General features: G+C 38.9%; 1 long non-coding RNA gene across 1 annotated transcript; it reads right to left on the reverse strand.

The window, feature by feature from the left end:
• Nucleotides 1-3,068: 3,068 nt before the first annotated feature.
• On the reverse strand, nt 3,069-13,064 carry LOC128779831 (uncharacterized). The gene is made up of 3 exons (XR_008425906.2): nt 12,932-13,064; nt 7,484-7,616; nt 3,069-4,930 (listed from the first exon to the last, which is right to left on the reverse strand). It is a non-coding gene; the product is annotated as an uncharacterized lncRNA (long non-coding RNA).
• Between the last annotated feature and the right edge of the window lie 1,604 nt (nt 13,065-14,668).

The following is a 14,668-nucleotide window of genomic DNA, read 5'->3' on the forward strand; positions in this document are numbered from 1 at the left end:
AACAGCATAAATAAAAGTGTATGGGTTGGACATTATAGAGTATAATTGAGATAAAACAGTAATTTAAACCAGCAGAATGACAGTTTTTACGGGTAAGACTTATCCTGTCTAAAAAGTGTATTCCTAGTATATATAAAGGGATCAGACTGACAAAGAAAAATATATGTGTTCACAGCATTTGTTTGTGTAAGTGCTTGAGTGTACCTACAATTTTATTGAAAATATACATGATTGTTAAGGGCCCATTTGAAAAATGCAGGGTTGAATAGTCTACTGCTGCTTACCTTTGCAAAATAGCTGCTTTCTGCTCAGATAAAACCAACCAGGACCTCCAAAGAGGTCTACTCTCCAGCTAAGATTCAAACTCCCTGTGTTAGAATCGGGAGACAAAATAGCCCCAGGTCCATGCTCCTGTAGATTTTCATGTTTATGTTCAGTCACTCTGATCAAGATCAGGCTTCCAAGCTCAGATCAGCCTGCATTTTTGTATCAAATGCTGGAGGGACATAGAGAACAGTAGAGGCAATTGACATACTGAAGCAGAGATACTGTAATGTCTTCTGGACTTGGTGACAGTCTCACTTTTCCTCACTCTACATCTCAGTCAGTTTGACTGATGCACAGAACTGTTCATCTCTCTTCTCCCTGGGGAGAGAAAGGAGTATAAAGTGCAATAATGTAGAGCAAAATGGGGTTTTATACACATCATCTTAATTTTCAGTGATGGAGAATGAGAAAAAGAATAAGAATTCTAAGTGACAGATAAAGGTTCAAGGTTAATCTGATTGGCAATATATGAAATGCCACTTACCTCAGGCCATTTCAAATTGCCCCTCATTCTTTCCACAGAGAATGAAATGATTCTTTCCAAAGACAGTGGCATCAATGGATAATGGCTGCTATTATATATTCATACACCACTTTACATTCTGTAGCTTACTTGGCAGGAACTCTAACAAGTATCTCTTTATAGATTCCTTGACAGAGAGGTGAGGAAGTCTGGATTGAGCAAGCTCTCACTGGCACTTTTTAGTGGACAGTATGTGTCGACAGTATGAGGGGAAGCAAACCTCATTCATGGCATGCAGATGATCTATGCCTCCACTGCCTGCCCTCTCAGTTAATGCAGAGAGATTCAGGATCCTAAGACAGTACTTCATACGTCATTCAAGGACCAATTTGTATAATCTATAGTTTTAACAAAGAGTTCTTCTCAGTACTGGGAAGATAATGAAAACAATCATTGTGTGCTTTAAAACAAATAATGTGAGACAGTTCTCTTTTCATATTAAGAATGATTTACTCCTCAAAAAGAAACTAAGAAGCAATTTTTATTTTCAAAAAAAGTCTTAAAAAAGGAAAAGTCACAAGTTTTTATGTGCAGTTGAGTTTTCAAGTTGTGCTGTAACCAACAAACACTCCTCTGGAGTACCATCCCAATGAAATTAGGGTAAGTCAATTCAATACTTGTTTGCTTTCTAATGTTTGTGAGGCACAATGCCGGCAAGTTTTATTTCCATATAAGACCATAAATGACCCTGAATAGCTGCAACAATTTTGAGAAAGAAGAACAAAGCAGGAAGGCTCACAATACCTGATATCAAACTGTACTACAAGGCCACCGTAATCAAAACAGCCTGGTACTGGCATAAAAACAGACACATAGACCAATGGACACAACAGAGAGCCCAGAAATAAACCCAACTCTTTACGGTCAATTAATATTTGACAAAGGAGGCAGGACCATAAAATGGAGCAAAAATAGCCTCTTCAACAAATGGTATTGGGAGATCTGGACAGCTGAATGCAAAAAAATGAAACTCGATCACCAACCTACGCCATACACAAAAATAAATTCAGTGTGGATAAAAGACTTAAACATAAGTTGTAACACCATAAAAGTCCTAGAGGAAAACATTGGCAGGAAAATCTCAGACATTCCACGCAGCAACATCCTCACAGACACATTCCCTGAAGCAAGGGACATAAAGGAAAGAATAATCAAATGGGACCTCATCAAAAAAAAAAAAGGTTCTGCATGGCTGAAGAAAACAACACTAAAATACAAAGAGAACCAACAGTATGGGAAAACATATTTGCCAATGATACCTCAGACAAGGGCCTGATCTCCAAAATATATAAAGTACTCACACAACTGCACTCCAGGAAGACAAACAACCCAATTAAAAAATGGGCAAAGGACTTGAACAGACACTTCTCCAAGGAAGACATACAGAGGGCCCAGAGACATATGAAAAGATGCTCAGCATCACTAGCCATCAGAGAGATGCAAATTAAAACCACAATGAGGTACCATCTCACACCAGTCAGAGTGGCCAACATAAACAAATCAACAAACAAATGCGGAGAAAAGGGAACCCTAGTTCCCTTTTGTTGGTGGGAATGCAGACTGGTGAGGCCATTGTGGAAAACAGTATGGAATTTCCTCATAAAAATGGAAATGGAACTGCCCTTTGACCCAGCAATTCTGCTGCTGGGATTATATCCTAAGGACCCTGAAACACCAGTCCAAAAGAACCTATGAACCAATGTTCATAGCAGCACAATTTACAATAGCAAAGTACTGGAAGCAACCTAAGTGCCCATCAGCAAATGAGTGGATCAAAAAACTATGGTACATTTACACAATGGAATTCTATGCAGCAGAGAGAAAGGAGTGTGTCCCCTTTGCAACATCATGGATGGAACTGGAGAGCATTATAGTAAGTGAAATAGGCCAGACAGTGGGGGACAAATATGATCTCACCTTTAACTGGAACATAATCAACAGAAGAAAAAAACAAACAAAATATAACCAGAGACATTGAAGTTAAGAACAATTTAACAATAGCCAGGGGTGAGTGGGGAAAGGACAGCTGGGAGAGGGGATTACAGTAACTTACTATAAAAAACACATGGACAAAATTAAGGGGGAGGGTGGAGGTGGGTTTGGCTGGGGTGGGGTGGAGCGATGGGGAGAAAAGGCATACAACTGTAATTGAATAACAATTAAAAAAAAGAATACAAAAAAAATAATTTTTTAAAGTTTTATTTCCATATAAGCCAGTTTATTCCACACAACAAAGATGTGGTCACAAACAGATTTACTCAATACAGCCAAAGGAAAGCTGAAAAGAATTTATGGATGGCTCAGTGCATGCCCATCCCACCTTAAAGAAACATAAAACTCAGGGATTATTTATGCAGAATCATTAACTTCACACTTTTAAACCATAATATCTCCTCTCTCTCTCTCTCTCTCTCTCTCTCTCTCTCTCTCTCTCTCTCTCTCTCTTTCTCTCTCTCTTCTCTCTCCTTCTCTCTCCCTTTCTGTCTCTTTCTCTCTCTCTTCAGTTTTTTTAGTGACAAGTGCAATTGCTGAATTGCTATTCATGATTAACTCTCTTCTTTCAATGTCAATGATTGCCTTGAGTGTGATGACAATGCTCAAGGTAACACACAATTCAGATAAACATTGATATGTTGACCTATCATAAGCTCAATGTAATTAAAAGTTGTGCCTATGCCTGAGCCAACTGTTTGAAACATGTTTTCTAGAAACCTAGTGTCTCTGAGCTTACCCAGAACATCTGTTCTAAAATTTCTTCACCAGCCCATAGTTCAGTGTAATTTTTATAAAGCATTAAAAATTTGCTTCAAATTAATGATAGAAAATAAGCTTAAGCTTATTTTTTGTTAACCTTTAATAACAACTTCTTGTTTAAAATTAGGAGGAAAAGATTTTTCTATTTACATACTGCTAGAGGATGTGAGGTGGGTTCAAATATTTTATGAATAAACTACTGTTTGTCCCATTTGTGGAGTCTGTGTTTTGACACGCAGTGACATTTCTTGAAGAACCCTTCCCTGGAGTTGTTCTGACCACAACTGTTTTCAGTATGATTGATTTTTTTATTGCTAATGGGACTGGTGCTCCCAAATATACAATGTAAAGAGAGAGAAAATAAGAGCAAAAGAAACATTTCCTCTGAAACTATTTTAGAATGGTCTTGCCTTCCTACCTCTAAATATCATTCCAGGATGTCAAGATACATTTTGGCTATTTGTGTCTCACAAAGTACTCAAGGGCATTGTTTGAGGACCAAGAGGCAAAATTCTTACTCCAGCGGTTAATTCATCCAGGTTCAGCAGTAAATCAACTTCAAAATCATTGGACTCACACAAGGAAAAATGCTAAGAACCAGGAATGTGGCTGGGTAACTAAATTAATTTTGAACAAACACACATTTAGGGGTTTGTAATTTATAATAGAAAAATATCTAAAACAACTATGTCACCCAAGGTGGTAAGGCCAAAAGCGAGTGGCAAATGTACGTATGTTCAGAGAGAAAAGCTTGCACAGGTAGTGACTATGGTGATCTGCTCCTCTATCAGGTCCAGGGGCAACTGAGAAAGTAGAATTATAGTTACTAAATTATTTTGTAATCTCTAATGCATAAGTTCAACTGCAACAATAATGTTATCTTTCTGGCTGTTCTTCAAACTAAAATACTGTTATTCATCTATAAAATGAAAATCATAATACCTACCTACTAGGGTAGCTGTGGGGATTAAATGAATATACAGTAAACCTTAGCACCATGCCTGGCATGCAGTAAACTCTCAACAAATGAATGCTGCTGTAATCACACTCACTACTATCATCTTTCACCATTTAGTATTTAGCCACGAACAGATTTTATTGGAAAAGATGTATATTTGACCATAATCTTTTTTTCCATTTGTCAGAAGAGTATGTATTGACTTGTTTCTATGTTCCGGGTGCAAGACAAGGCAGAGGGACTGAATTTCCAGGTGATGGGACAGAGTTGTGCAGGTGCAAGCTTAACTGTGGCCACTGGGACTCTGAGACTGAAGACCAGCCAAGGCAGTGTCAACTTCAACTTCAGAGGTCTTGCTGGCCCAACACCTAGAGAGAAATGGGTTATTTTAGTAAAAAGTAAATAAATAAAGCTTTCATTTTAGGAAGTCTAAGTAAGGTCCCTCTCAAAAGGATCCAGGTGTACTCCAAGTAAACATGAGCCAAGTAATCATGTAAACAGTCAATTTAGAAGAACCCATAAGCACCTGGAAGTCAGGAAAATAAAAATATAAATTCACGTAATGGAAAGAGAGCCTCAGGCAACACTAAGCCATTAGAACTGAAGGTGTTTCATTGCCAAAAAGCCCAAAAGATGAAAACACTGTCTTGCAGCCTTGTCCTGAGCTTAATCACGTTGATCCACACTCACCCCTTTTTACATTCATTCTACTCTGAGGCTGTCCTATGATGCATATTTGGCTCAAATTTATATATATATTTAAATATACATATACATATATATATATACACACACACACACATACATGCAGTCTTGCTAAGACCTTCAACTACATGTGGATGTTCTAAATGATAAGCAAGTGTTTGTTTTAGCTTTAGCTAACACATTAAGCCTTAAGAAAAAAAATTCATAACTAGTTTTCATGATCTTTAAAATTGACTGTTTTTCCTGCTTTTAAAACATTCTTTTGATCTCTTAAAAAAGCCAAATTTGAGTCACAACAAAAATTTGTTATATGCAATGCTATTATTCCCTTGTAATTATAACAATTTAGGGTAGTTTTTGCTACTATTATAATGACACTAGCCTTCCCAACCTCTCACTTTTACATTTAGAACATTGGTACAAATTTTAAATCTATGGAATCATCCATGGCTAATCACAACATTGCATTAAAAACCTCGCACTTTCCCTTTACATCAGTTTATAACAATTCTTTCCTTAATTATCATTTGAATGTATTCCATATATTTTTTAATTTTTAAATATTTTTCAATTACTGTTACATATAATGTTATATTAGTTTCAAGTGTACAATTCAGTGATTAGACATTTATATAACGTACGAAGTGGTTACCTTGATAATTCTAGTATCCATCTGACACCATACATAGCTATTGCAATATTATTGTCTATATTTCCTATGTACTTTACAGCTCTGTGATATATCCCATACATTTTTAAATTCTATCCTTTATCTGAATTTATTGATAATTTTTCCATTTAGGTTCTGCTTTTGTCAGTACTCAAAAAACTCCATATCAATACCAAAGCAGAGGCTATTTATTAAATGGAAATATTGCCAATAATGCAAATGAAGAATGAAATTTAATAGCTAATTGTAGGGCTTTTTCAGTGCCAGGCAGAAAGCAAAGCACTTTACATGTGTTATCTCATTGAACTTTAGGACAATTTTATGAGGAACTGATGTCATCAAACCCATTTACAGATGAGAAACTGAGGGTGGGAGACATTAAGTCATTGACAGAGGTCACAGCTAAGAAGAGACAAAATTTAGAACCCCATCTGACTAGATCCAAAATCTAGCCTCTTAAGCATTATACCATGTGCAGAAAATTTTATGTGCTCTTTTATGTGTGTGCTTTTGTACAAAATACTTTTCAGTGCTAAAGTAGCCAAAGGATATCCAAACAAAATGGAATAAAGGCTTTGGCACTGTTTAGCCTCTTTAAACTTTCATTTTTTTCCTTCTAATGTACCTCTTGCTATTGCTTTGTTTCTATTCAATCACAGTTAGAATGCCATAAAAGAGGTAATAACACAAATGATGCTGAAATAACACAGGCAACCAGAGCAAAAATCCATAGGGAAAACAGACCAATATGAAAGCAAAGTCTGAAGTCCCTCACCTTTTGGTGAGTCTGAAGCACCCTGGCTTCATGGCAATCAGCCATACACTGCATAACAAAAATTTCAATCTTTAAGCTATTATTATGGGCCTCATAGAACAATCTGTGTAAGGTCATATTTGCATAAGTCAAGTGTTCCACAGTCTGTAGACCATCTTTACCAAATGCAGGACTAAATCACTGGTGTGGATTATAATTAACCCTCCAGATTGCCCTAAATGCCAGCCAACATTTATTTAGAGAACAGTGGTTGGAATATGGAAGAAGTAAAGCATGGAACTGCAGTCAACCTCTCCAGCACTAAAAGCCACCAGAATTCACAAATCATTCAAGAAAGAAATACTCTTCCAAGCACCAATATCCTTTCACTTAATAAGTTAGTACAAACAAGGGGAAAAATCAGTGTGTGAATTGGTGATAGTGAGGAATTCAAAGGACTGTGCATGATATCACCAGACTGTCATCAATGCAACACAGATACCTTTTAGTGCCTTCCAAACTGAATTTCCAGAAGGCCTGGTTTCCTACTGCTTTAGGAATGAGAGAGAAAGGCTGTTAGGGGGTTACAAGCTTTCAGTCCTTTCCCTCAACCAGTGTGACTTCACTCTTATTCACTAGGCATGCTGGAGTTTCATGCATGATTTGATTGGAAAGAGTATCTGGTGCTTAATATGAAGATGGAACACCACTAATTCAGAGACACTTCTACCTTTTATCTACATGCAGACTGGAACCCAAGTATTCAAATACCTGGTCCAGTGTTCAACTTACCACACCTTCAATCTTCTTCATGCATTCCTTCTTCTGCTTCTTTCCACTCCACCCTGAGCTGTCCATTGTCATCTCCCCCAGTTTTGGTAAATGCATAAATGTGAGAGATACACAAATGGATCCGCCATCAAACCTTTAAAAAATGAGCAGACCTATGAACCATGTAAGGCATGTGGTCTTTGGAGCAGAGGTACCTGTGATGAACTGTGCCTGAATCCAAATTCTGCACATAAAAAGTCTGAGCATGCGCACGTTAATATGTCTAGCCCAATTCTTTCAGCTATTATATTGTATAGTGCTCTAAGCTTTACCAAGAGTGTGTGCATATTTGTCACCAAAATAAGAAATTTTTCATATTTCGTATTTTGAAGTTGACTCTTCTGCAGAGCAGTGAGAAATTATTTCTCATACTGGGAATGTTGAGTTTTATGATTAGTTGGGCTTTGCAGATGACCCAGTACAAGTCTTTCAGTCTATGTCATTTTCAGACTACAAGTAAGATAACAGACCAAAAAATGTTAAATAATGTCATCATGTCATTAGTATCTAAGCCAAGACTATAGACCACAACTACTAATTCCTAACACCCTTCTCACTACACATTCCAGTTGTGTGCAGTCACACCTAGACACTGCAATAGGTCTTGAGTTTCTTTAAGATTTTGATGATCAGAAACTTTGAAGATGGTAGCAAGGTAGATGGGAACTGAACCCACTTGCTCCCGCACCCAACGAGGACACCTAGATGATCTTCTGAAGAACAGGGTGAACAGCCAAAGGTATCCCAGCTTATATGAAATTTGGAAGCCAAAGATTACAGAAGACATTTAAAAACAGACAATAAGGAGATTTTGTAGGCCAATAGGAAAGTCCCAGGGCCCTGAGCTGGGGACCACAGTGGCTGTGGTCCCCAGGCCCTGCACCAGAGACCAAAGTAGCTGCCGTAGGAGCATCGGAGGAGTGGAGGAGTCAGGTCAGTGATTGTAACTTTGCAGCTCCCGCCCCTCTTAGAGCAGGTAAGCCAGTCCCATGCCAGGAGAGACCTGGATGCTTGAAGTCTCTGGGGAGATAAAGGTGCACAGCAGACAGTGTTCCCTGGCAGGGACTGTTGCCGCTGGCTGGGACAGTACCAGAGAAATTTGGGAGCCAGGTGACACCTAGAGATGGGAGAAGAATTGGGCCATGACAGACCCTGACCCACATAGTCTCCAGACTGGTCAGAGAGTTGGGCTGTGTGAAAAGCCAGGCACTTGTTGGGAAAGGCCAGCCTCAACCAAGGGGAATTTGCTCAAAAAAAAGGCTCACAGCCATTGTGCAAGGGCCTCTCACCCAGAGCTGCCAGCCAGCCAAGAGCGAGGAGGAGAGGCGTGATTTACTCCAAATCAGGGTGCTTCATGGACTGATCAAAGCAGGGCAGCAGGAGCTTAGAGGGGTAGCAGTCCCCAGAGAGACTTAATTTTATAGAGGAACTAAACTGCCCTGAAGGGACTTTGCACATGCCCAGCAAAGAGCAAAGAAGAGGGGTGTCAGTTGTTCCCACTCAGTGTACCTCACAGACTAATCAAAGCGTAGCACGATAAGGTGGATTAAAGGAGCCAGACTGGCACCTATAGACAGTGGAAGCCATGCAGTGCTCTGAGGGCTTGGGCTGGAGGTTGGGCATCTATGAGTACTGAAGACCAGACAGAGCCCCATTCCTCACAAAACCACAGGAAAGAAAAAAAAAAACAAGCCCAACCACCCTTTGCCTGCAGCATCAAGGAAGACCAGCAGAACCCACTTGGCAGGTTTAAGGTCAACAGGCTTTTTTTTTTTGCCCAAGTGTGAGACAACACTAAGACCTAGAGCTCTGAGGAGACAAAAGATAGATCCAGAGAGAGATCAGAAGGCTAAGGCCAACAACTGAAACAAATTTCATTTTGCTATCCTACAGAACTTGCATTTTATTTTTTAATTTTTATTATTATTCTTATTTTTTGTTATTTTTATTTATTTTTTTATTTCTCTTTTTTCCATTTAGTTTTCTTTGTTCTGTTGTTTGTTTAATTACATTGTTTGATTGACTTGTTTTCTTTGATCTTCCTTTCATATTTCATTTTAATTTTTCTTCTTTCACTTCACTCATATTCCAATAACACACTACTCCTCGTCTTTTACATTTTATTCTTTTTATTCAGATCACATATTTCTTGCCATATTATTGTTGTTCCAAATCCCACACAGCACCCTTCTCCTTGGTCTTGGTCCATTTCACCGATTCCTGAGCTTTAGTACTGTCTACCTGAGCTAGAAGACAATGTAGAAAGAAACACTCAGGTAGAGCGGCTGCACAAAGAAAGACTCAAAAAACATGATGATACCTTAAGGGAGACAACATGAAATGCAACAACATGAGAATCACAGAAATACCAGAAGGGGAAGAAAAAGAGTAAAGGATAGAAACCACGTTTGAAAAAATAATGACAGAAAACTTTCTGAACCTGGAAAGGAGAAAAACCATGCACATTCAGGAAGCACAGAGGGACCCAATCAAGATGAACCCAGACACATCATTATTAAAATGCCAAGTTTTAAAGTAAAAGACAGGATCTTAAAGACAGTAAAGGAGAAACAAGAAGTAGCATGCAAGGTAACTCTGATAAGGCCAGCAGCTGATTTCTCAACAGAAATACAACAAGCCAGAAGGGAATGGCAAGAAATATTCCAAGTAATGAAAAGCAAAGGCCTGCAACCAAAACTACTCTATCCAGCAAGGCTCTCAGTTAAAATGGAAGGTGAAATAAGGAGTTTCCCAGACAAAAGAAGGCTAAAAGAAAACACCTCCACCAAAATAGCACTGCAAAATATGCTAAAGGGACTGCTTTAAGAGGATGAAGAAAAAGAGTGAGAGAGAGAAGAACAGAGGTACAAAGGGGGGAAAAGAATAAGTACCTATCAATAATAACCTTAAATGTTAACAGATCAAATACTCCAATCAAAAGACATAGGGTAGATGAATGGATAAGAATACATGACGGACACATATGCTGCCTACAAAAGACCCACCTCAGAACAAAAAACATACACAGACTGAAAGTGAAGTGTTGGGAAAAAACATTCCAGACAAATAGATAGGAAAAAAAAAAACAGGGGTAGTAATACTCATATCAGACAAAAGCCATAAAAAGAGACACTGAAGGACACTTCATAATATTCAAGGGAAGAATCCATCAAGAACACATGAACATTGTAAAAACATATGCATCCAACATAGGAGCACCCAAATATATAAGGAAAATCCCAGAGGAACTCATGAAAGATATTGACAGCAACACACTTATACTAGGGGATTTTAACATGCCACTGTCAAAAATGGAGAGATCTTCCAAACAAAATATCAACAAGGATATTGTGGCATTGAACACTGACCTACTTCAAACGGACTTAAGAGATATATATTGAAACCTTTCATCCCAAAAAAGCAAAGTACATATTCTTCTCAAACACACATGGAACATTTTCAAAGATAGACCACATGATAGGACACAAAGCAAGCCTCAACAAATTCAAGAAAATTGAAATCATTTCAAGCATTTTCTCTAACCACAAGGGACTGAAACTACAAACCAACCTCAAGGAAAAAACTCAAAAACACTCAAACTCAGATTGAATAGCATGATATTAAACAATGAATAGGTTAAGAATGAGATCAAGGAAGAAATTAAAAAGTTTCTGGAAACAAATGGAAATGAACACACAAGAGTCCCAAATTAGTGACACAGTGAAGGTAGTCCTGAGTGGGAAGTTCATAGTGATAAAGAGCTACAAAAAAAAAAAAAAAAGACAAATATTTCAAGTAAACAACCTTACCCTACATCTACAAGAACTGGAGGATCAACAACAACCAAAGTCCACAGCGTGTAGAAGGAAGGAAATAACCAAGATTACATCACAATTAAATGACATAGAGACTAAAAGAATAATTCTAAGGATCAATAAATCCAGGATTTGGTTCTTTGAAAAGATAAACAAAATCAGCAAGCCTTAAAATGGACTCATCAAGAAAAAAAGAGAGAGCACTCAAATAACTAAAATCAGAAATGAAAGAGGAGAGATTACAACTGATACCACATAAATACAAGGGATTGTAAGAAATTACTATGAAAAACTATATGTCTGTGTGAAATGAACAAATTTCGGAGAACCAAGATGGCGGCGTAGGTAGACACACTGAGCCTCCTCGCACAACCAGAACTGACAGAAAATCGAACGGCAAGGAAGTCCGACACCAAGGAAATAAAAAATAAACATCCATCCAGACCCGTAGGAGGGGTGGAGAGGGGCAGCTGGGGCAGAGAGGAATCACGTTGCTGTGGCAGGACCAAGACTGGTGGAGTGTGGGACGAATGGGGCAGGCAGTCTGACCACTAGCAGACCCCGCGGCACCACATTCATGCACAGATAAACCGGACAAACAGCGGGGAGCAAAGAAGACCACGCAACCCAGGGCTCCAGCGCGGGGGAAATAAAGCCTCAAACTTCTGATTGAAAACGCCCGTGGGGGTTGGGGTGGCAGCAGAAGAGACTCCCAGCCTCACAGGAGAGGTCATTGGAGAGACCCACAGGGGCCTAGGGCATGCACAAGTCCGCCCACTCAGGAACCAGCACCAGAGGGGCCCAGTTTGATTGTGGGTAGCAGAGTGAAAGACTGAAATCCAGTGGAGAGGGGAGCTGGTGCTATTGCTCCCTCTCAGCCCCTCCCCCACGTACAGCATCACAGCGCAGCTACCAGCTTTACCCTGCCCCCCCATGAACACCTAAGGCTCCGCCCCTTTAAGTAACAGAAGCACCAAGACAAAAAAAAAAAAAAAAAAATGGCCCAAATGACAGAACACTTCAAAGTTCCAGAAAAAATACAACTAAGCGAGGAAGATATAGCCAACCTATCAGATGCACAGTTCAAAACATTGGTTATCAAGACACTCACAGAATTGGTTGAATCTGTTCGAAAACCAGATGAAAAAATGAAGCCTATGCTAAGAGAAACAAAGGAAAGTGTACAGGGAACCAATAGTGATGCGAAGGAAACTGGGACTCAAATCAATGGTGTGGACCAGGAGGAAGAAAGAAACATCCAACCAGAAAAGAATGAAGAAACAAGAATTCGGAAAAAGGAGGAGAGGCTTAGGAACCTCCAGGACATCTTGAAACATTCCAACATCCAAATTATAGGGGTGCCAGAAGGAGAAGAGGAAGAACAAAAAATTGAAAACTTATTTGAACAAATAGTGAAGGAAAACATCCCCAGTCTGGCAAAGGAAATAGACTTCCAGGAAGTCCAGGAAGCTCAGAGAGTCCCAAAGAAGCTGGACCCAAGGAGGAACACACCAAGGCACATCATAATTACATTACCTAAGATTAAATAGAAGGAGAGAGTCTTACAAGCAGCAAGAGAAAAGGAGACAGTTACCTACAAAGGAGTTCCCATAAGACTGTCAGCTGATTTCTCCAAACAGACCTTACAGGCAAGAAGGGACTGGCAAGAAGTATTCCAAGTCATGAAAGGCAAGCACCTACACCCAAGATTACTGTATCCAGCAAAGCTATCATTTAGAATGGAAGGGAAGATAAAGTGCTTCTCAGATAAGGTCAAGTTAAAGAAGTTCATCATCACCAAGCCCTTATTATATGACATGTGAAAGGGAGTTACCTAAGAAAAAGATCAAATATAGGAACAGTAAAAATTACAGCAAACTCACAGTTATTAACAACCACACCTAAAACAAAAAGAAGAGCAAACTAGGCAAACAACTAGAACAGGAACAGAACCATAGAGATGGAGATCACATGGAGGGTTGTCAATAGGGGAGTGGGAGGGGGAGAGTGGTGGAAAGGTACAGAGAATAAGTAGCATAGATGATAGGTGGAAAATAGACAGGGGGAGGGTGAGAAGAGTGTAGGAAATGTAGAAGCCAAAAAACTTATAAGTATGACCCATGGACATGAACTATGGCGGGGGGGGATGTGTGAGGGAGGGGGGTGGGCAGGATGGAGTGGAGTGAGGGGGGGGGGAATGGACAACTATAATAGCATAATCAATAAATATATTAAAATAAAGAAATGAACAAATTTCTAGAAAAATAGTATCTTCCAAAACTCACTGAAGAAGCAGTAAGCCTAAACAGACCACTAATAGCTGGAGAAATTGAAGCAGTAACTAAAAAACAAAAGCCCTGGGCCAGACGGTTTCACAGGAGAATTTTACAAAACATTTAAGGAAGAGCTAATCCCTATTCTTCTCAGACTACTCCAAAAAATACAAGAAGAGGGAAGACTACCAAACTCTTTTTATGAGGCCAGCATAATCCTAATCCCAAAACCAGATAAAGACACAACAAAGAAAGAAAACTATAGGCCAATATCACTGATGAATATAGACACTAAAATCCTCAATAAGATACTGGCAAATCACATCAAGCAATAGATCAAAAAGATCGTATACCCTGATCAAGTGGGATTCATCCCAGGGATGCAAGGATGGTACAATATTTGCAAATCAATAAATGTAATGCATCACATAAACAAAAGCAAAGACAAAAATCACAAAATCATATCAATAGATGCAGAAAAAGCACTTGATATAGTACAGCACCCATTTATGATAAAAAAAAAAACACTCAGCAAAGTGGGATAAGAGGATGCAGACCTCAACATCATAAGGGCCATATACAAGAAACCTGCAGCCAACATCATACTCAACAGGCAGAAACTAAAAGCTTTCCCACTAAGATCAGGAACAAGTCAAGGGTGTTCACTTTCGCTACTTGTACTAAACAAAGTATTGGAAGTCTTAGCCACAGCAATCAGGGAGGAAAAAGAAGTAAAAGGCATCCAAACTGTAGAGGAATTAAAACTATCACTGTTTCCAAATGGCATGATAGTGTGTATACAAAACCTTATAGACTCCACCAAAAAACTACTTGACCTCATAAGTGAGTATGGCAAAACAGCAGGATACAAAGTCAATATTCAGAAATAGAAGGCATTTTTATACACCAACAATGAAAGATCAGAAACAGAAATCAGGAAAAAAGTCCCATTTTCTATAGCAACAAGAAAAATAAAGTACCTAGGAATAAACTTAACCGAGTACATAAAAGACCTGTACTTGGAAAACTAAACTACACTGAAGACAGAATTTAGGAAG

Source organism: Desmodus rotundus, chromosome 13, assembly GCF_022682495.2.
Source record: "Desmodus rotundus isolate HL8 chromosome 13, HLdesRot8A.1, whole genome shotgun sequence".
NCBI classification, from domain to species: Eukaryota; Metazoa; Chordata; class Mammalia; order Chiroptera; family Phyllostomidae; genus Desmodus; species Desmodus rotundus.